General features: G+C 30.7%; 1 protein-coding gene across 4 annotated transcripts in view; it reads left to right on the top strand.

Moving 5' to 3' along the window:
* LOC122516467 (mannosyl-oligosaccharide 1,2-alpha-mannosidase IA) overlaps positions 1-24,288 on the top strand; it is a 308,019-nt gene that overhangs the window by 219,136 nt on the left and 64,595 nt on the right. For 2 of the 4 annotated variants that reach the window (XM_043634290.1, XM_043634289.1), the window contains exon 1: positions 5,243-6,400. The exons of the other annotated variants lie outside the window; for them this stretch is intronic. The gene's annotated coding sequence lies outside the window, so the exon portion shown is untranslated. Of the gene's footprint in view, positions 1-5,242; positions 6,401-24,288 lie in introns of those variants that run through there. 4 annotated transcript variants of the gene reach the window in all.

Below are 24,288 nucleotides of genomic sequence, written 5' to 3'. Positions count from 1 at the left end.
ACCGATCGTACAAAGAACCTTCTCTCTCTTTCTCTCTTTCTCTCTCTTTTTTTCATATCCCTATTGTTGCTACATCCGCGCGGAAAATGAAAGTTTAATGCTTGGCAGCATCAACGAAGGGCCTAAGGTGAGTTACTGAAAGTATATTTCTATAATAATGGAATCTATCGTGAGAAAATTCAAAATCATTTTTGAAGATATGGGAAAGAATCAAAAAATTTATAAAAATATTCATCCCTCTATCAAAATTATTTATATATACACAAAGTGTCCCATTAAAATCAATTTACTTAGATATCTTCTAGATAACAGAAACTGTTGATAGAGAAAAATGTATCTAATTATTAGTTTAGCTAATGGCTTGAATAATACATAAAATAATTTTTAGGTAACAATAAATTATTATAATTACCATAATAATAAAATTATATATATATATAAATAGAAAAAAAATAATAACGTTTATTCCAAAATTTTAATTTCTAAAATTAGAAACCTGATCACTTAACCGATAGTAGTGGGTTCAATTTTATCAATATTTCTGAGTAACTTTTAGTAATTTTAATAAATAATTTTTAATGAACAATTTTTAGATAGCAAATAAAACAATATTTATTACAATTATTGATATAAAATTAAAAAACAAAAAAGGAATAATACTTATTGCAAAATTTTAACTTATAAATTAAAAAAAAACCTTCATTAACCGATAGTGATAAGTTTGATATTAACAATATTATTAACTAATAGCTGTATAAGTTTTAGAAATTATAATAATTGTAATAATACTAATAAAATTTCTAATCATACGATATCATCTATCCAATAACGGAATAGAAATTTTATGATTATTATGTTCGAAGCCATTCGAAAAGTTTTCCCATGGGAAAATTTGTGAAACTTGAAGGGAAAGGTCCTAGAATAGGACATGCTCGATGATTACGCTCGTATAAGAACACAACGACGTGCTCTCGAAGCGAACCCGAATTTTCATCTCCCTCGTAATCTGCAAGCCGGCCGTCACCTCGAGTCTCTCAGCTTCTCTCGCTCACTCATACTTTCTCATTTCTTCTTCTTCTTCTATCTTTCCTCTTTGCAGAGAACGTTTGCTCTTAGCATTTCATCGGTAGATGAATTCGACGGCGGTGGATTTCACGGAAAAAGAGGTTGGTATTAATCTCGATTCTATTCTACGGTTCTTATCGGATGCTCTACGAAATATTGCTTCAAATTGCAAAGTACCAAACGTATTACTACGACATCATAAAAAGAGAACCAAAATGTCTTTGCTTATTCGTGTTCGTTCTCGATTTTTCGTTATAGTAATAAACATATTATTACTTTAATAAAAAACATTAGTATTTTTAAATAAATATTTATTGTTAAATTATATATATTTTTATATTTTTTTATAAAAGTTACTTATTATCATAGTTTTTTTATTATCGCTTATTTCATACATATTTGTAAAATATCATTTTTTTTTCTTTATTATATCATAGTAACACTTTTAGTCATTATATTAGTAATATTGATTTAATATATAATCGTTATTTTTCTCAATCCATTGCCATATTGAAATAAAAATACAAAAATTAATATTATATCGAATTAATATTGCCAAGTAAATATTTTATCACAAGTATGGCATAATAAAAAAAAAAGACAAAAAAATTGTGTATTACTTCATTCTTAATATTTGTTATACATTACTCTAATAAAAATGTTTAAATTATTATAAAATTAAATTAATATTATTAACAAAGTATATTTAATTTTTGTTGTTACTGTTTTGTTAATGTTTTTTTTTTGTCATAATAAAAACAATATTATTGATATTGAAGCAAAATATTTTAAATAAAAATACTCCAGTTAAATATTACAATTTATCATTTCCTAGACTATTGAACATTTAGTTAATGAAATAATAATCAATCCTTTGATACATAATTAAAGAAAAATTTTTCTTTCTTGGATAACTTGAAAAAGAAAATGATAAAATTATTCTTCAAAAGCAAACTTCTCTTATCCCGCAAGATACATACCACGATATAGTTTCTTGGTGGAATAAAAAATTCGTAATAGTTTATGTATTAGGTACGAGTTAGGATTTCTTGGTAGGAAAAGGAAAGTCGATAAACTTTCCACGAAACTGTCACGATCTTAGTTCTCTGGTCTCACCAAGAAACACTATTTCTTCGGATGGAAACTGAAAAAGGAATTGTATATAGACGGCACGAGGGAAGTCATAGAAAGTGGTAAGGAGGAAAAGGGGGAACTAAAAGAAAAGAAGAAAGGAGCGGGTTTGTAATTCATATTAGAGTCTCCGAGGACAAAGCAATCAAGTTCCTTCGAGAACGGTCGCGACACTCTCGGGCATACTGGACTTTCGCATCAAATTAAACTTACAGATCCTTCGCTCGTACAAAGACGAGTTTTGAGAGAAAGAGCAAAGGAGTGAATGAATCAGTCAATCAGTGAATAAGTTCGTGAATCAGTGCTCAGCTAGTAAATTAATAAATACATATATATAAATAATAATATAATAATATAATAAATAATATAATAAATAAATACATATATATATGTGTTGTTTTTTAATTTCTTTTTTGTAAGCTTTAATTATATTAATTAAACAATCAAATGAAAGCTAATCAGATGAATGAATACATTTATATAACTTTATCTTGTTTTCAACTGTAATTAAATAAAATCAAAATGAAACCATAAAACAAAATGATAAACTGTAAACTATAAGTGTAATGAGCAAATGAGGAAACGTCGATGTAGCCTTTTTAGATGTTACCGAAATAAAAATAAAACAATATTACGATAGAAGAACACTACTCTATGAGTTAGAAACTTTGAAAAAAAAAGTTTAAAGAAAAGTCTAAACGTGATTGGAATGTACAAAGAAAACGTGCGAATGTAAGATCAAAGTTCAACGAACGTGTCCACGTTTCGACTCAGAGACTTTTCTCCAAGCTTTATCAAATTTGATTAAATCGTGGATTGAATTGAAAGAAAGATCTTTGTTGTTACAATTGGTGGCGTCGCTAAAACTTTACACTTACTACGTTTAACACAAAATAACGTTAGAAGTAATCGAAAATGTGTAAAAATTATTTTATTATATTAAATAATTAAATATTAAACGTCCGAGATCATTTCGATTACTTTCAATTCGAAATCAGACATTTCATACTTATTGATATAATATATAAATAAATATATATTTCATTAAAAAAATATGTTTTATTATTATTATTATTATTATTTCTTACGGCTGAAAAATCATTCTCTTTCCTTTAAAGAAAACCGCATCGACTGGTGAAAAGCTCGTCATCGTGAATAAATTTTCAACGAAGTACACGTAACTCTTCTAGCGACGATGTGCCGTTGAGAGGAAAAGAAGAAAAGAAACGGAGAAAAAGAGAAGAAACCTCTTAATGCCTCGAATCTTACGGATTCACAGCTGCTTCTACCGGACTGCAAATTAAAATATCGTGGTACCTTGCTAATTGTAAGATTTGGATGACTCGTCTCGAGCGAAGATTTCTATCTTCTCTTTTTCTCTTCCTCTCTCTCTCTCTCTCTCTTTTTTATCAACTTCTAGCTCAAATAATCTCATGTAAAGGTATATGTGTGACTAAATTAAATTTTCGAATAAAATTATAGGAACAAATTATCTGGTATTCAATTATTGGGTTAAATCAAAAGTTCCTTCGTATTTTTGTTAATAAATTTCTTTACATGTAATTATATCATATGTGTAATATTTGATATTTATATGTAAAATAGATATTATAATTTTAAATAATTTAAAATCAAATGATATAAAGTACAATATTTTAGATCGAGGAAAAAGTTTTTCCGTATTTGTGTAAGGAAAAATAAAATATGCCTGTATATTATATTTTAGAACTTATTCTCACACATATACGAGAATTGTTTTCCCTCGAATCGATAGCAAAGGTGTACTATACTTGCGAAACAAGGAAGTTTGCATTAAACATTTTCAGGTTGCATGAGGTAGAGTCTCGATGTTGTTAGGTTTCTAGAATGTAAGAGGATAAGATATGCTAGTAACCATACTCCTAGGAGTTACTCCTTAAGTTCTCTCTATTATATTCTAGGGTTAAATACGAGTAGGTTAAATATACTCTTCGTTGTTGTTTATTAATTTACTAATATTCTTTTTTTTTTAATATAATGGAATCTTTAGAAATATATCTGTCGTATACTTTTATCAAAGTTTTAAAATAGTTATAGGCAAAACAAAGCCGAAACGTTAGTTTTGTAGTAGAATCTTATCCTTAAAGCCGATTACATGGCTTACTTTAATATCACATTAATATGAAAGACGTGAAATGGAAAATCACGAAATATTTTATAAAGAATACTTAGACTCTGAAAAATTTTCAGTAATTTCATTATTAAGTATTACAAATACATATTTGCTGAATAATATTAAAACGAAATGCTATAATTTGTTTTGAGATTATTTTTTTTTTTTTCAAAAAAGTATAAGTCTTAAACTACATTATTTACTACTCTATATTTTCTTTCCAATTAGAACTATATCGTATCGAATCATGCACATCTCGCATTCGAGTTTCCATCCATTGTCTCGTGCTCACAAACGGAGCAGCAAGCTATAGCTGAAAAGGACGCACGAAAAGTCTTGCTCTAAGAGGTGAAACGATTCCCATCACGCACTTGCAGCAAATTTCAAACGAGAAGAACTACGAGCTTGTATACGGTAGTTGCGATAACAACCATAAATCACACGTCGAGCTTAGGAAACCTTTGAGAAATAGCTGGTGATCTCGCGAATTTGTACGATTTTATTTTCTTACTACACTTTTTATGTATTTTCTATTTTGATATGAGAAAGTTAAAAACAAACAAAAAATAATATTTACTATGATGATAATAATAATAATAATAATAATAATAATAATAATAATAATAATAATAATTCTTATTTATGTAATAAAAATAAAAATATATGATAGTAGTACCTCGTTAAATAAATCGAAGTTCTGGAGTGTTTACACAAGGTCGAGTTTATGTTAGGAGTCGTAAGAATTCATCGAACACGATAACCTTCTCGGAGAAGTGCCGAGAGGGAAGTGACGCTTAAGTCAACGCGTCTAGCAAGTCTACCGAGTTCGGACGTCCTCGAGTAAGCTCGGTAACCTTCGGTAGTAGCGGGAGGCTTCAGCCACTCGTGGTTTCTCGTATTCAGCTTCTCAGTGCTGTTTCGGACGCGGTCGAGAGTGGACGTGTTTCTCATTGTCTCTCTCTTTCTCTCTTCATCATCGTCGTCTTTTTCAGTCCCTCTGAAGAATTAATAGACGAACTTTCGAAAGTTCTGACGACAACAGACATTTAATCGTTCGTTAATAAAACCTAGTGTAAGTGTACGTTGATATTTTCCCCCAATAATGTGTACTCCTTTCATCTGACGAATGAAAAAAGAAGAGACAAAAAAACAACTTATCGCATTCCTGGAATTACTCGACAACGTTGTTCTCCGTTTTAGTGAAAATAGTTGTTTTATCGCCGTGATAACGAGTTAGATAAAGATAACGAACTATCGGGTGAACGAGAGTGCGAGAATAATAGAGAGAGAAAGAAAAAAAAACACGAAAATAAATCAACGGATAGAAAACATCAAAGGAGCAAAATTATTGTTTTTCTATCGAATACCCCGAGGTCATTGTACGCACGTAAATAAATATTTTCGCTGATCTTACGAGTTAACCGTAAGCTAATGTAAGAAGAAGGATAAAAAACGATCAGTTTTTTTATTAACTATCGTTGGTGGAACTTAAGAAATATTCGGTTATCAAAAAGCCGTATTACTCTGCGTTCGACGCGTTCCGCAATCTTCGTCTAATATACCCGACGAATTTTTCATACCGGAAATATTTAACGGTGTCGTGTATCTCATTTGAATGAACCTTCACATACGTAAATTATTTTAACGACCAAGAGTTCGACAAATTTGATTTTTACATTAAATTAAATACGAAATGATCGCATTTACTTTTATTAGTCAATTTTTAGATTAAAAAAAGCGAATTGTTTTTCAATCTTTTATTAGATACGATAATCTTTTTGTACTTACGGTTGTGATTTCTTTTTCCTTAATTTATCGAGTCAGTGAAAGTGAAATAAATAAAAAGAACGAATTTCGTTTAAATATTAGTAGAGGAAAACGTTTCTTTCGATCGACCATCCTTCGTTTCGCAGTGCTGTGACAAAAAGAAGAAATTGTGTGATATATCTCGTGTTAGCCAAGCAACCAAGTAACCAACCAATCAACCAGCTGAAACCAACCAGTTATAGCTAGTTGCATCTGTTCTATCTCTGTTCTACACAGTTGATACAGGTAAATATTTACTTGTAAACATATATGGAGCCTCATTTATTTCCCGATCGTAATTCCTCGTTTCTATTCTTCTTTCGAGCTCTGTAGTTAAAACGTTAGTTTTGTTTTCGAGAATAAGAGAGAAAAATACTAATAAAAAAGTTCCTATCTTCTAATGTGAGTGAACTCGATCGTACTCATATATATATATACATATATTCACATATGTATGTATAGTAATTTGTGCTCTCACAGAGGGAAAGTTTTGAAACGTGCGTTGCCAGGTCACGTGGTTTTCCGTTCAATCAGGTCAGCCATTATTATCGTTTTACAATCGAAAAATAAAAGATTCAATTCTTTCTCTGATGATCTTATTTGTTTTTATCTTTTTACTTGTAATCTTTGATTAAAAATTCCAAGTAAGATTTGATCAAAGCGAACGAATTAAAAGTAAATTTTTATTTGGGAAAAATTTAACGAATAAATTTTACGAGTAAATATATTTATAGAAAAGTGGAACGGTACGGTTTATTTTTAGTATAATCAAAGAATTATATATCACACTATGACTTAATACACTGTGTAGTGTAGGGTTAAGAATAAGTACTATTGATTGTAGATATATATATATATATACAAAGTGTTTCAAAATATGTGAGTATAACGGAGGTGGTTTCGGTATGCTAAAAAAAAAAATTGTTTGAATTAAAACTATTTTTATCTTCTATTCACATTAATCTTATGTTAGACATTTAATTCCAAAATAAATGAATTGGTCGTGGAGGGCCAATTAATTGGCCAGCCCGATCGCTTGATCGAAATCCGTTGGGTTTTTATTTACGAGGATACTTAAAATCTTCAATTTGCAATAGATCAGTTAATAATACTGTGGATACTTTGAACAGTTTTTATGGAAATCATATAACAACGCGTATAATACAAGGACATGATTGTATGACAATTTGTCTTTTAATATTACGTGAAATAAAACCAGTCCTAAAGTTATGTACACATATTTAGAAATATCCTATATGTGTATGTACGTATATTTAACGATCCTGACCGCAAGTGGGATAATCATTTCGAGAACGCGTCAGATGTCGGATCATTGATACGATCGTGTTCGGTCCAGCTACATGCGTGGTTAATACGTAATTTGAAACTGACAGAAAGTCACGAAAATTAACGAGGAATAACGATCGTTAGTCTGCGTATGACGACTCATCTACATTATCAGTAAATATTGATAAGTTATCTATTCTATTGTTACGTCATTGCTATAAGACTTATATGTAGAACTGTTTTTTTTAAGAAAAAAGAAAAAGTTTTTTTATCAATATATAATTTTATTTTATAGGAGAGAATTTTGTCCATATTATTGCATAAGATTTGTTTAAAGTTAAATAATTCGTACATATCAAGCATGAAATAATTTTTCTATTAATTTTAATAATTTATGCGAGGATGGAGTTGAGAATATCGAAAAGAGGACTTTTTTTTTTTTAAATAAAAGTAAGTTTGTTCGAACAAAAAATTGTTTCTATGTTAGGCTCAAAGCTTTTCAACCCACTAACGTATATCACTTATGTATATATTAATTACTATATTATTTCCATAATAAAATACATTACGTATAGAGAGATGTTATTGCAGTATAAAATATATTATAATAAAATAAATTACTATATAATATTTACAATATAGCAAGTAACTTTTAGAAAATTATCTCTATATTCTTTTTTGATAAATTATAATAAAATTGAGATATATATATATATAAGTGCAAGAAATGACGTAACAATTTCTACCGAAACTGATAAAAATTTAATTCGATGTACTTGATTTATTGATTATTTATTTTAAAATTTATCCATTCTCTTTTCCCAAGTATTGATTCTTAAAATATTAATAAAAAGATCCTTATGACCACTTGACAAACCTTGATGCAGAAATTGTCTCTTCTACAAGAGATTCTCTTTAGCAGTATATACATATTTACTATTGTCAAGATATATTTATACTCAACATATAACCAACATACACACACATTGAGAAACTTACTTAAGAGATAAATGAAAATTGGATAACGTTCGAAATTTAAAATTTCCTTTTATGCAGCAGTCGACCTTTATCTTTTTTTTTTAAACATAGATATTCTTTTTCCAGATTTACATATTTTCAAGCCAACATCCAATTGGTATTAGTCATCGATCAAAAAATAAAAATAGAAAAAAAGAAATAAAAATATTTGATTTGTTGTTCTCGAACGTTATGAATTTTACGAACTGTTTCCTGAAAAAAAAATATATAGGACAGATATTTTTGTTTTATTTTTGTCGTTGGGATATTTTTTTGTTTTATTTTTGACATCACTTTCGTTATATTCGATAAATCAACATTTTGGCATTCGATACTAAAATCTTTGCTAAGGAGCGAGGGGTAGGAGGAATGAAAGGGTCGTGTGAGTTTAGGAAAAAAAACTTAGAATTTAACGTTTCGATGCATCATAAAATAGTACTGCTACCATATATGCAGCAGTAACCAACGAATAGCCAAGAGGAACGAATACCAGAGAACAAAAGTAACAAATAAAATAAAAATAACTAAATAAAGAAGCAGAAATATTCGTCCATAGAAAAGTGTTTACGTAGATATTTACGAAAACTAGTAACGTGTGTGGAACACAAAAAGTTATTTATATTACAACGCGATTATTTTGATTTATTTCAAAATGTAGCAATATCAAAATTTTAAAAACGAACATCGATTTAATTATATGTAATTGGGTGGAAAAGTTTTGAGTCTAACAAACGATTTGATTTTTTAATTAAAGATTATTAATCATAGAACGACGTATCAACGAACAAATCGTTGTAAATGAATTTGAAAATTTCTCAATTTATATTGTATAGTAAAAATTATACAAATATTTACGTAAATAATCGTTAAATTAGAACGAAACATAACTAAAAAAAGGGAAATAAAATGGGGGGAACGTTAGGTACAGTACTATGAGTCAATTTATTTACGTTAAAATCAAACGTTAGAAGTTAAGATTTTAACGATCGAATTTTATATAAAGTATCGTAAAACAAAGGAATAAACTCTTTCGTTTCCCCTTCTTCACAATGTCTATGCGTCTTCGTCGTACTTTCGTAGCGAAATAACTCGGCACGCGTGCGAAGGTACCGGTTCGAGTCGACGAACTCGAAGAAGGTTGACCAAGGCCGTTCGGGTTTATTTATAGCAGCGATTTAACGATCCAGACTTTTGCCGGGAATGGTATTTTCGTAGATCCACACCAAGAGAGAGAGAAAGAGAAAAAGAGAGAAAGATAGATGTCCAAAATGTGTAGGCGAGATGCCAGAAACCAGAGAATAGTTTACTAAATTATACTAATTGTAAGTGCAGTCACAGTGGTTTTCGGACACTTAAATGAAGATCTTAAAAGCGTCTAGTAACGGTAATGTTAGTTCGAAATTTATTATATTTGTTTTGTTTGCAATCACACTTTGCTTTCAAATTTTTTGAAAGAGATCTCGAATGTTTGTGTTATAATATATCAAAGTAATTTTATAATATATTATAATTGTTGTTTTTGTACCAATAGGAAATTTTGTCAATATTTCGATCGAGATCTTAAAAGTTTGTATTAGAGACATTAATTTAATTTTATGATTTATTATAATTACGTGAGCGGTCATTATAATTTTCAAATACTTCAATTAAAAAATCGTGCATATTTAAATAATTAATATATGTTCAAATTTAATTGCTGTGACTATTATTCATTCTATATTTTTATTTTTTATTTTTTCTAAAATAATTTTATCTCTATAAAAGAGTTGTTGCAGTTTATAAATATAACTATTGGTAATACAAATAAAAGTTTATCCTAATATTTTGTGGATATATAGACTATATATAGTAGATATAATTTTAACAATTATTAGTTTTGTGCAAATATTGTAATACAAATAACGAATCAAGTTTTGTTTTTATTTTTAATTTAATGAATAATTTTAATCGTGTTTTCTATTGAAGATAATAGAATTTACCGGAAAACTCAATACATTAAATTTATATTTAAATTCTTAACTTACATTACTTAATTATCTTCTTCTTATTATTAGGACTTCGTCCTGTTATAACTTAATTATCTATATATATATATGTAATATTGGGTTCAGTGTAGAGGTGTGTAATTAACATACACCGAGGTTAATTCTACTTATAAAAGATTTAATAGAATAGATGATAGAAATAGCGCTACATAAATGTCTCATGATCCTTAGATAACGTAATGTGATCCGACTTAACTCAATTTGGGTTTATAATCGACCGATATACGCCACCGCAAACACACACGTCAAAGGTCTCCAAAAAACTCCCTTTGTTGGTCTTTTCCGCCGCTAATTTATACATCGCCTCCCTACCGCGTTCTTACTTTTTTTCTCGAAACTTCTCAACCATTCCCGACCGCCAGACATCCGAATCCTTTTTCCTTCCTTCCGGTTCGTGAATGCTCCAGATGCTTCGGTGCGATCATACGCAATTAGCGATAAGCCAGTGCCACCTTATAAATCTTATAAACAAAACATACTAGGAAAAAAGCGATCCCCTTCATCTTACACGTACTTTCATACACATACTCATTCAGACGTATGACACTCTTTCTTCTTATCGACCGTTGGCCGTTTATCTTATCTTCTTTTCATTTGTTCTTTATCGTTCATTCACGTCACTTTGTTCTTAGGCCACCCGTACCGCTCCTACATACATATATATATATATATATTTTTTTTTAAATAGATTGTAACTAATTCAATGTACTATTTTACATTTAATTTATTGCCATACACATATGCATATTTAATGTATTATTCATACGTAATTCAAAATGCAAGTTTAACAATTAGAAACAGTTAGTAAAGATAATAGAAAAGCATAAACACGGAAAGGGAAGGACATCGATGCGCATCGTGAATTTACATGACTGTTCTTAAAGAGGATAGATAGGAATAAGAACAAGAGGAGAGAAGGAGAAGTGGTAGAAGAAGAAGTCTTTGCATTAAATGGTTACTTCATCCAGTCTCTGTAAGATAGACAAAAAACTACAAAAGAGAAAGACAGATAGAGTGACAGAAAGAGAAAGAGAAAAAGATAAAAAAATAGAAGGGGTTGAATTCCATGCACGTACAAATTCTGGAACAAGATAGGTCGAGGGTTGTGAAGTGTAGGAGAGGGGAGAGAGGTACTCGAGGGTGCTCTAAATTATGCAGGAGCTTTTAAAAGTGTATACATTGAAAAAGTTGGTGGTGGGCTCGGTGGCGAGCCAGTCCAAAAATTTACATTGACCTCCATCTTTCCTCCTCCACACTCCCTCTCTTTTATTTAAATCTTTTTTCTTTCTCTTTCTATATAATCCATCTATCTTTCTTTCTCTCTACTTTTCCTTCTCTTTCTCTTACTCTTCCTTTATTTTATTCGGTAACACCAAGTCACTTAGACCTACCGTTACAAACTATCCATCCGTTCCTTGGAAGGTATGAATTATGCAGCCGGTTATCTCGATAGCTGCAATCAGAGAAAAGAAGTAGCACGCGGAAGAAGCAACCAACGGTGCGCCCGGCTACGGTGGAATAAAAACTAGTCCAAGTGGAAAAATAGACCGATTCGATTGGAACGGGAACGCTCGAAACTCGTTCCTTCCAAGATATTCCAAAAGCATTTGAGTTCGACGTCTTTGCTACGTCGAGATTTCACTTTGATTCGAGTTTAGTATAAATTCGTTTAAATTATTATATTTTTACGTTATATTTGCTCATTTTTTATTTTAATTTATCTTTTCTTTTGTTTGGTACATAATTACTTAAAAAAAAGAGAGAAAGAGAAAGAGAGAAATGTTTAACGTAATCTAAGAAATAATTATTTGAAATTTATTGTTGTTAATACAGTATTTATACCGTGTTTTTGATATAATGTATAATAATTTATGAGCTTACGTGATGGTCTATGTATCGTACAAAATATTTTATAATCTGATCTGACATAAGACAATTTTCTTTTATTCCAGACAAATATATTTATACTATTTCTTATAGTTTGGAGAAAGTGGAACGATGCACCACATACGCATGCGTCATTAAAGATTCAAAACACGTATAATAAATCTATTTTTTGTTTCTTTCTGTTTTTAATTTCATAAAATTAAATTTAATAGATTAGATTTTAGAAATTCCATAAAAAAGATAGATAAATATTAAAAATTAATTAAGCTATCACGTACGGCAATTTAAAATATATCTTGGTATTAATTAGTTGTTTTACTATTTACATAAATTTGACACAATTTAATTTAAAATATTCAAATCCTATAAATGTAATAAATTAGTCTCGTTTGCATCCATAGTCATGACACTAATTACGAAGACTTATTTCTGATAATTGTTAAACAATTTTGCCGGGATTAAAGGCAGTATATTCATTAATATTATAATATACATACACACATATAGTGGTGTGATAGAAAAAGGTGCTGATGCAGAGAAAGAGGAACAAGAAAAGGAGAACGAGGAGGAATAGAAGAAAAAGGAAAAGGTAGTGAGCGGGGGGCTGGAGGGATAAGGGGGAACGTTCGTTCTACGTTTCACTATTCAAAGTCGAGTTTGCGGAATGCACTCGCCCACTCGTGAAGCATCACGAGTCGTAAGGCCTTCCACGAAAAGCCTGAGAATGTGGCTCTCGCCTCCTATTTTCTTTCATTTCCACCACTAGTCGGTTACTCTTACTATTTACCAATAGGAAGAGAGGAAGGAAGATGTTGGAAAAGCTTGGATCACATGAAGAGATGAAAGAGACAGATTAGTTGTGTATTGCGCGCGCGCGTGTGTGTGTATGTGTGTGTATTATATATGATATGTGAAAGAGAGAGAGAGAGACAATAAAGAGAAAGAGAAGAATACTATATCTATTTACGAGTACGTTTATATTATATCTGTATAGTTGCATGTGTAAGTGTGTAACTTCATCGTAGTAGTAGTTACAGCATGAATGGCAATTCACTACTCGACGGACCATTCAAGTCCTGCGTCACGCGATTTGCAAGCTTCTCTTTCTTTCTCTTTCTCTCTCTCTCTCGCTCTCTATCTCTTTCTCTTATTCTGTCCTTCTTTCTTCTTTTCACTCCCTCTCAGACCTTTCGTATCTTCATCTTTCTCACGTGCCACTGCACAATCCTTTATTTCAAGCAACAAGCATCAGTGTATGTACATACAGTGTATGTATTTGGTCTTTCCTACCTAAAACCATTCCATTTGAAGCTCTTTAAAAATAATAATATTATAATTTTTAATGGTGTTATTGATAATTAGATTATATTAATAGTTTCTTAATATGTCGTTTGTATTAAATTATAAATTAGTTATACAGATATATATATATATATATTAGAATAATTGTAAATTTTGTTGAATGATAACTTTTTAAAATAGATTTATTAGAATTATATTATAATATATAGTTTGAATGAAAAAAATATATATAATAATGTTAAAAACGATAATATTTAAAATGAAATATATTAAAAATATTAGAAGAAAAAAAACGAAAAATAAAAATTTGATAATTTCAGAAAAACATAATAAAAATAAATAAAGTATCAGAGAAAATAAACCAGTATTTACAATTCAAGCGATTATTTTAATGTGTAAAAGGTGATTAAAAAACATTATTATATATATTTAATAGAGATTAGATAATATTAAAGAGGAGTGAAGGGGAGGAAGGAAAACAACTGTTGAACTTAAAGCAATTACTTCCTTGTTATTTAACTTTTCACGGTCTCGAACGCGAGGAAAATGTAGATGTTAATCGTTAATTTCTTGTAAGACATTATCCGGACTCATGCTACATAAAAACATGCAACGGTCATTTTCATAGAGGAATATTTTTCTTTAGGCTTATCAGTCATGTATAATAGCACACAAAGCAAATTCTTATCGGTTATATAAGCAACACAACTAGTATACCACTCGTATCGAAGCGTACCAAGCAAATAGCATGAATTTTTACGACACGTGACACACGTAGCTATAATATATGTAGTACGTATGAAATGTGTAGAGTGTGTGAGCGCGCATACATACGTTGCCACGATTTTTCCAAATGGTGTAGTCAAACGTGAATCGGCTGTGCAAACTAAAATCATCGACTAGATTTTTGTGTATAACATATGTCACACACGTGTTGTTTCACTTTTACGTATTCTTTTTATTTTTATCGATTTTCGAAATAAAAAAATAAACCGGAGAGAAATCAAAATGTAAATACGCAATCGATTATTTTCAAATTTTTCTTTCTTTTTTCTTTATATCTTGTTAAGAAAATCAAAACAAATATTTTATAATATAGAACATTTTTTAAAAATCGAAGCTGGTTATTTATTAGAATATATATGTAAAACAATTTTCTTTTTCTACGTCGTTGAATATTAAAGATTATTTTTTACGTACGAAACAATTGGTGAAAAAATTTTGACCCTCGACAAATAATAATAATAAAAAAAGAAACTTTTATTTTTGTTTATTTTTGTTCTCTTTTCAAATAAAAGTTTTTAAATAATCGATATAAAATTAGTACCGCGATTTATTCAAAGAATTATCTCAGCAAAGAGAAATTTAAATGAAGTATCGAAAAGATAAATTTATTATTAACAACCCGAAGTCGTTTATTTTATTATAAAATAATTGTTTAATCGATAAAAAAATAGTTTCGAGTTTTAGTCAGAAAGTAATCTTTGCAAGGAAAGAATATAAATGGAGTATCGAAAAACGTTGGAAATGGGGAGTAGAAGAAGAAAAAGGAAGAAAAGTGAAGAAGAAGAAGAAAGAAAGAAGAAAAAGAAAAAGAAGAAAAAAGAAATTATATGAAGGACACTTTGAACGGTTTAATCGCATGCGTGTCGGTTAGGATCGCAACGTCGTCGGAGATCGACATTCGGAAAAATATCCAAAGCTCGAAACTTTTCCAATCGTATCTAACCTCGAGCCAGAAGAAAAGATGAAGGTGGCAGAGGGGTCGGAGGGTTGAATGTTATGTTGAACATAATGAAAGTTCGCCAGAGATAAGAAACTTTTCCCTTCGGGAACTTTAGCGTAGATCGATCTAGACGAGTGAACTATGCCAAAAATTTTGGGATGATTTCTTTCGACCATAGGATCCCGTCAACAAAAAATACCTTGTCTTTTCGGACTCAATGGGTTGCTTATAAAATCAAAAAATCAAAAAATAAGGAAACATTCAGATACAAAAGAAGAAAGATATGCGTGAGTTGAAAACTTTTAAGCCTATTCTTATCTAATAATAGACTTTTAAGATTATGTCGGGAATTAAGAATTGAATTTGACCGTAAAATGAAATTGTTGTTACTATATTTGGTTAGATACTTTTCAACCAGTTAGGGTATTTATTGGTTGTATTAGAAAAATTTGTTTCACACAATCGAGATACGCTTGAAGGCGGGTTAGTGAAAAGTATATTCCTATTTTCAACAATAATAACAAAGACCTTTTTGACACTTCCTCTTCGAGGGTTTAAAGAATGGTTATTGGTGATCGTAAGAAATGAAGGAGCTATGAAAAAGAGCTGAGAAAAAAAATTCGACGTAGGGCAAGACAGATCCAAGCAAAAACTTTTCGTCCCTTAGTTCTTCTTTTTCCCTCTCTCTCTTTCTCTCTTTTTCTAGTGAGAAGAGAATGATTTATCGATATATCAAAAAGGATAAAAGCCAAATCGATCTTTCTTCCACAAATCGTTTTAAATATTCTATCTTTTTCTTTCCTTTTCGACAAAAACGATTTAAGACACTTTTTTTTCCTCCCTTAACACCGGTAAAAGTTTTATTTGAAACATACAAAACGCGGATTTAAATATAATAATTCTTCTTTTTTGTGTTTGAGAAATAGGATAAAAATGTGACAGGAGAAGGGGAAAAAAAGAAAGAAAAGAAAATTATTACAGCTGATATCGAATTCATTCGCTCTCATCAGATTCTAACGAGACGATACTTAAACAGCGAACCGATTTCTATTCTCAATAGATTCACCGGAAATCCGGAAACATTTATCGGTCCCCATTGGTTGGTTCTGTTGTTTGTGGCCGGTTCTATGGGACGGTTCAAGTTCATTGTTAAGCGCAACAACACGATCCTTTTGTTGTGGCCCATTGTCCATGAGAAAGAAAGTTATGCTATCGTTAAAATGTGGACTGGATAAACTTCCCTTGCGACGGAAAATAAAAAAGATCCTTTTGCATAAAATAAAATAAAAAATAAAAATAAAAAAAAAGATAAACAATAAACAATAAAAAAAATATGACAGAAAGAAATAATTGAATTTTATATCAAAGTAACTTATTAGAAAAAAAAAACGATATATTTATTTATATAGGTGTATAGATTTTATATCGTCGTTTTATACTTTAGGTAGAAAAGGTTGAAAGTGTCCAGCGTTTGTCAGGAAATAAAATGAAAAGAGAAAATACTTGGCCACGTTGGTCAACTGGCAGAAAGAAAAAAGAGGGAGAGAAAGAGAGAAAAGAAAAGAAGATCCAATATACAATATCCAGCTCAATCTCCGTGTCGAGAACAATCCTATTTGAGATGGTATGTACAAAGGGGACAGTGGTTCCCCCAAGTACAAGCCGATAAGCAATTCGACCGTTCATTCGCTGTCTAGAGAAAAGTCGGCCGACTTTTTATCGCGATCCATTGTCCACGTAGAGTAAAATGGCCTATCGAGCTGTGAGGAAAGTTTCGAAAAGTGGGCCATGAAGCTTCCAGGGATAGAGAAAGAGGGAGAGGGTCAGGTAGTATAGGGTACACGAGTTTCTAGCATATCTCATATAACCTGCTCGTTGTCGAATCGGGTCAGCGATTCGGCTACAAGGTTACGCTCTTTCCAGCTTTTTTTTTTATTTTTTCCCTTCATTCTCTCCCTTTTTTTCTATTTCCTTTGTTTATCTTTTTCCTTTTTTCCTTTTCTCTCTCTTTTCCTCTGCTCTGTGAAATCTTTTTTCACCAAGTTCTATCCTCATATACTAGCGAAGAGCTACCTACTTGAAAAAGCAGACTCACTTCTATAGACTTTTTATACTCGTTCTCTGCTTCTTGCTGTTACCTTCAAATATACTAGATTACTACTACTACTATTACTACTACTACTACTACTACTACTACTACTACTATTACTACTGGTTTCTACTGCTGTGATAGGTGGTAGCTGTTCAGAGTTTTGTGTTATCACATAAGTTTTTGATAAATCAATATAAATTGCTTCTTTTTTTTATGATCTTACGTTAGAAATTCTTATAATTATTAACTTGATTAACGTGTATTAACTTGATACGTGTCTTTTAATGATTACTAGGTTTTCTTTTTTTTTTTTATTTATTTTTTTTATAGATTATTAAACAAAAAATACTTTGAGAGAGGAATAAAGAGAGATTATAAATTAGTATTACTACTTTTAATCTAATTACAAATAATTGGCATACGATTAATCTGCAACAAGACTATTAACGAAATAATTATTACCTTTCGGGAGAGATTAACGAATCAACCGATTTAAAATATTTAAAATTAACCTGATCATTCGATATCGAAGTTAATCATAATATCATTTTTTTTTTAAATCTTTGTTGAATGAAATAACGTGGAAATGACATTTACTAAATTGCAAATTTCCATTAATTAAGAATTCCAGGAGTTGTTTAAAAAAATTCATACTAACAATAAGTCAAATTATAACTTTTATAGTCACTCAAAAATCTTTTTTAAAGTAGGCTCGTGACATAATATATTTTTTAATATAAGTTACCAAATTAAAACAATTTAAAACAAAAATCCTTATCATACTGTACGTATAGAGTCTTTTAAAAATGTGGTTTAGGAGCCTGTTTTAAGTGTCAATTCTGTTCACACAAAAATTTTTGCAAAAACATTATTTGCTTTGATAAAAGACAAACGGTAATCGTCAAAAGGAAAAAATGTAATAATCCTTGGCATATGGTACAATCGATTAGATCATCCGTGTATTAAATATCCACAATATCAGCAAAATAACAACTATACTAACTTTGACTTAAAAACAGAAAATATTTGGTAACTATTATTGAAATATCTAATGGGTACTAGAAAATGCTTTTAAGTTAACCACAAGAAGTGTTACTTTTTTCTTTCCTTCCCCCCCCCTATCCCTCTTCCCACGGTTTCGTTTTTCTTTTCTATCTTTTCGAAGTTCTCGTGGGAACGAACCCTTAACGAAAGAAACGAAGCTTGGCGTATTCCAACGCGAAGTTCTTTCTACCTACCAACCTACTCGTTTCCACGCTCGAAAGAGTCCAGCTAGTTTATTCAAGGTGGAAAGAAGGAAGTGAAAAGGAGGGATAGAGGTCGGGTCCTCTCAGTCTCTGCGTCCACTTGCATAGAATTTGCTACTTCGATCCCGTGTATACTCGAATTTTCAGGAACGTTAGAACTCCCGTTAGATCTAAAGAGGAAATGTTTGCGGTACGTGCTTACAGGATACGATAGGAACCTTCTCTCCTGAATTTTATCGACTCAAATTCAATGTCGGATCAATTTATATTTATCAAATTTCGAAACTAGAAGAGATTTAATAATATTATTTCTACAGTATTGCGTTTATATTTTTATAATGATTTAAATAATAGGAAAGAGAAAAAAGGATCGAAATATATTTATTATTTTTTATTATTTATTAATCGGGCAGGAAACGATAGGGACGATGAAATAATTTTGTATATACAATATATATGTTTTTTTTCTATTCTATTTTTCTCCTCACGCAAAATATTCTTTTACATTGGTAACAGTTTCACCCTCGGTTATTAATTCGTTAATTAAATGTTTCTGTCTACGGATTAATCGTGTTCAATTTCGAGTTGAGCGGTGCAATGCGATGCGATCGACGATTCCATTAAAAGTAATTCCACGAAAGTTTCCCTTTTCCCTTTCTCTGTCCCCTCACCTCCACCACCATCCCTCCCTTTTCCTCCCTTTCTGTACTGTTCTGTTATTTTTTGCTTACAAGAGCATTTCCGAGGTGTTATTAATCACCCTGTAAAATGCTAATCTTTACTCGCGGATTTGCGTTTTTCTATATTAGATATAATAATGTATCCTGTAAGCGACAAGTGAAATAATTTCAATGTGTGCCAGGAAACGCGCTTGTCTCTCGAGAATTTTGCGATATAAATTCTCGTTCGAGCGGTACGAATTTCAACAGGGATAATAAAATCCGTCGTTTTACGAGGGATGATAAAAGAAGAAAAAAAACAGAAAGAGAGAGAGAGAGAGAGAGAGAGAGAAACAAATTAAATTAAATAATGAAAATAAAAAAATGAAGAAAATAAAAACGTTGTGAAGAAAATAAAATCACGTAGGTGAACACGAACAGGAGATTACAGAATTATTTTCGTGACTAATCAAATAATTTTTTTAAAGATTTCTAAATCTTTGAAAAAATCATTCTACGGTGTTCACGTTTACGAGAATTGATTAAAAAAATATATATTCATGTAAGCACGCGTACGCGTTCGCGTAAATATTTTGTTATATTTTAATATAGAATATTTATTGTTCACATATTGTATGCTATAAAAAGTATTCAAGAGTGCTACGAAAATTTAATATTTATACCGTATATGGTAATAAATTAATTCATAAAAATAACATTTAATAAAAGTTCATAAATCTTACGAAAAATCATTTCCTGTCTTTCTCTCTCTCTCTCTCTCTCTCTCTCTCTCTCTCTCTCTCTCTCTCTCTCTCTCTTTCTTTCTTTTTGTATAATTTTTTTCAGTGATTTAAATCTCGCGTAAAATTTGTCAATATCGTTCGATCTAAGATTCTTTTCCGGCGATTCAATAATGTTCTCAGTTGGAAATAACATCTAGTAGAAACGATCTCTCTCTCCGTCTAACTCTCAACTTCGGAAGCTTCACAGAAACGAAACGGTGAACGGAGAATCCTTGGTATTTCCGGTGCAGCAAACTCGTCCTCGTTGTCGTCGTCGTGGTTCGCGTTGTCCTACGATAGACTATTTTCTCCAACTTCCACGTAGAGAATAGCATTTCCACGCGACGCGATTCGACGTTCTCACTTTGTTCCGGTTCAGTGGTTAACCGCTCGTTATTATCCGATCGATCGTCCTTGGTTTATATATTAGCTTGAAAGATAAAAGAAAGAGAGTTTTGTTTAATTTATCAAGTATTCCAATTAGTTTCACACGATCGTTTCTTTCCTGGGAACAATTTTATACGCTTTTTTTTTCTTTCTTTTTTTTTCATTATTATTATTTTTTATTACGTTTTACGAAGAATTTATTTCGTTATATTTCCAATTACTAAATCAATTGTAATAGTAATAGGTATCAGTTCGTCCCAGAGAAATGTTGCTCGTTCCAATTATTTTTCATCTTGAATCGCGATGAATCATTTCAATTAAAAAAAATAACAAAATATTTATTAAAATCTAGGTACAATGCATCAATGTATTGTTTCAATAAATGTACCAAACTAATATCGTACGTAAAAAATAGTATTCCTAAACATATTAGTACTTTGACGTAAATAAATTGAATAGATATATTATGTATAAAATAACGATTTATGGAAACTTCATTGGACAATTTGATATTATATGTAATGATATCGTTATATAACGTTAGATAAATCTGTTATATAACAAATACCCAATACGTTTGCGAAACATCAAATAAATCTATTTGAACCAGACTAGCTTTGGTTCATTGTTATACATCATAGATAGAAATCGCCGATAGATTTCTACTCACAGCTAATTAGAGTGGATCGTTATGACGTATCTAATGCGTATCGAGGTGGAAACATGAGATATGGTCAGGATATCATTGCGTAATAGGGAGGACACCGACGATGCGATTAATTATCACGCAAGAATGAAGTTAGTCTCGGCAAACCATCTGGTCTCGTGCTTCTTCATTAATAAATACGTTATTCTCTTCTCGGTTTAATATGTTTATATTCTCTATCGAAAGACAGAGTGGAACACAAACGGTTGATCAAATGGTAACTCATCGGACCTAAGCTTGTTTTGTTTTGTCGTTGCATGGACGTGCAACGTTCTTTTGAAAGATTAATTCCCATCAGCAATAATGAAAAAAATGTTCCACATCGCGTCCATTGAATATGGTAAATATAGTACTGGATAACGGTCAACGTCGATTCATTAATCTCTTACGTCAAAAAATACAACTTTACTGTTAGGTTTATAAACTTTTTTACACCAACTTTATAGTCTAAATTTGTATAGCATAAGTTCGATTAAAGATCTAATCGGTATTATAAATATTTCACTTTTAACCTGATTGAATTTTTATACATATTTATATATATATATATATATATATATAATGTTTTTTTATAACATATTATTAGACTTCAATCTCGATTATGCTTAATATTATAATAAATGAATAACAGTATTTAAAGAATACTAGTTTCATAACACGTAAATCTAAGATATCGAAAATATTTGATTAGATCTAGGAAAAAGAAAAGAAATATATCAATTTACCTATTATATAAATCTTTTTTATTTGGATTCTCGAAATTGTGGGAAAAATGTGGGAAATAATCTAGGAAAAATTGAAAGGGGGTTAAACTAGATCGGGCAGTTTTGTTCTTGTAACATTTTTTCCTCTTTCGTTAAATCGGCCAGGTCTTTGGGAAGGTTGAAACCGGTTTATCGATTTCGAGCACCACGATGGCTTCCCGCGATCCTGTGGTTTTCACGATGGCGTAGAATTTTTCGCCACCTGAGCCATCGACGAAAAGCTTACGGCTCAGGAGAATACCCACGCGTGTCTTTTTCAACTTTATGCTCGACCTCTTCGAATATCTTATCATCGTCTCTTCTCCTTTCCTTCTCTCCTCTCTCTCTCTCTTTCTTTTTCTTTCTTTTCCTATTCTTTTTGTACATACGCCACCGACAAGAAACTTTATCGTCGCACGAGAGTAAGGAAAATTTACGTTGGTCGACGCGTAATAACGACGAACGGAACATTTATGATCTTTCGAATCTTACAAAATAGCGAACTCTATTCCTTAGATTCAATCGTCTTTTTTCTAAGTGTAAGGAGATCGTTAAAATGTCAAAAATATAGTCGCCATATTTATATAGACGTGTAAGAGAGTTTTAAGTTCTTTTTCTTTCTTCCTTTTTTTTCTCAACTCGGTCGATAAGGCAAATCCTTATTACCTGGACTAGTGGATATCCAGGGATATTTAGGTATTGGGTTATCCGAAAAGTTCAGGCTGAAATAAATTTCTTTTCTTTTTTCTATTACCAAATTTCAAAGGAAACACTTTTTTGATTTCGATATTTATTTATAGATCAGTAGCAATGAAGTGGGTCTTGAGACAAAAAAAATAAAATACGAGCTTATGCCATCGTTTATTCTGCAAATAGATAATCATTGTTAATAACTATATTTAGAAGATAACAAAATTTAGGAAGAAACGATTTTTAATCATGTAATATAATAAGTAATTGAAATCAACGAAAAGCTTATTTTTATGCTGCCGATCGATAGACGCATAAAAAATCATTTTTCAAAGGTTCAAAAGGTTTTTATGAGAATGAATGTTTGGATTTGAGAATCTCGTTAGAAGTTTCTAATGTGGCTTAATTCAATATTCTCCAACGACATTGAACGATCACCCTCGTCGGTTTGGAATTATGAACTTTCTCCCTTTTCGTTTACACACGCTACAGGCATTAAAATTATTTATTTATATTTTTTCACGCATATTTGCTTTTTCATCCAAATGTCCGATGTGGCAGAAATTCGTTTCCGTGACTGTTAGATTTGTGGAAAATCCGAAATATGAATATTTTCGTTTTTTCTTTTTCTTTTGGGAGAAGAAACAAAAAATAATAAAATAAAAATAGTTACATATGTCATTTCAACGTTACGCGACATTTTTTCAAAAATTATTTTCAACGTTCGAATTCTACTTGCGAAAGTCAGGATGTGATATTTTAAAATTTATTAACGTTATTTCTAACATCAAAATATCTATCTGAATGTAAACACGCTCGCATACGTACGCGTATAACATTAATAATATTAGGACAAAATATTTTTAAAAAAGGAAAGAGAGAGAATATACAGAGGAGAGAGAGAGAGAGAGAGAGAGGAGGCTCAGCAATGCTTAATTTTAATGAAACGTTACAAACCATCCTCTTGTAGAACGCGTCGTGCCATTATTTACGTCGGATTGGAAAATTAATTAGTAGAATCGTCGAGAGAAGGTTGGTTGGTTTCCTTTCTACGTTTCTCTCCCATAGTTTGTTTTCGGAACGCTTAACGGACGCCATTCATTAAATTCTGCGTGTGGCAGTGTCATTAATGTCTACGTTTTACATTAAAAATTAGATTCCGTTATTGCCTGAAAGACATTTTAAGGGATCCAAGATTTAAGTATATATATTGTATCGTTGAACTGGTAGGAAATATAGATCATTTTCACTCACTCGACGAATAAATTGTTTAAATATTATTAGAGTCCTTAATCCGAAGAAATAATTTATCATTTGTAACGGGAAAAGACACGTTTATTACATTTCGTTAATGGGAAATGCCAGTTCTCGCTTTAGAAATTCACGCTTGAGTAAAAAGTAAAAGAAGAAATAAAATTACAAAAAAAAAGAGATCGAAATAAATTAATTAGAGTAAGAGAAACGGGAACAACCTGTACTGACTAGTATGCATCAGGGATTCACAGGACGATAAAGATGTGAAAATAACGTACATTGACGAAACTTCTCCTACATAAGTTAATAA

Source organism: Polistes fuscatus, unplaced genomic scaffold (genome assembly GCF_010416935.1).
Source record: "Polistes fuscatus isolate 324 unplaced genomic scaffold, CU_Pfus_HIC Scaffold2, whole genome shotgun sequence".
NCBI lineage: Eukaryota > Metazoa > Arthropoda > Insecta > Hymenoptera > Vespidae > Polistes > Polistes fuscatus.
Note: the sequence above shows the minus strand (reverse complement) of the source record. Positions and strands in the feature narration are given on the sequence as shown.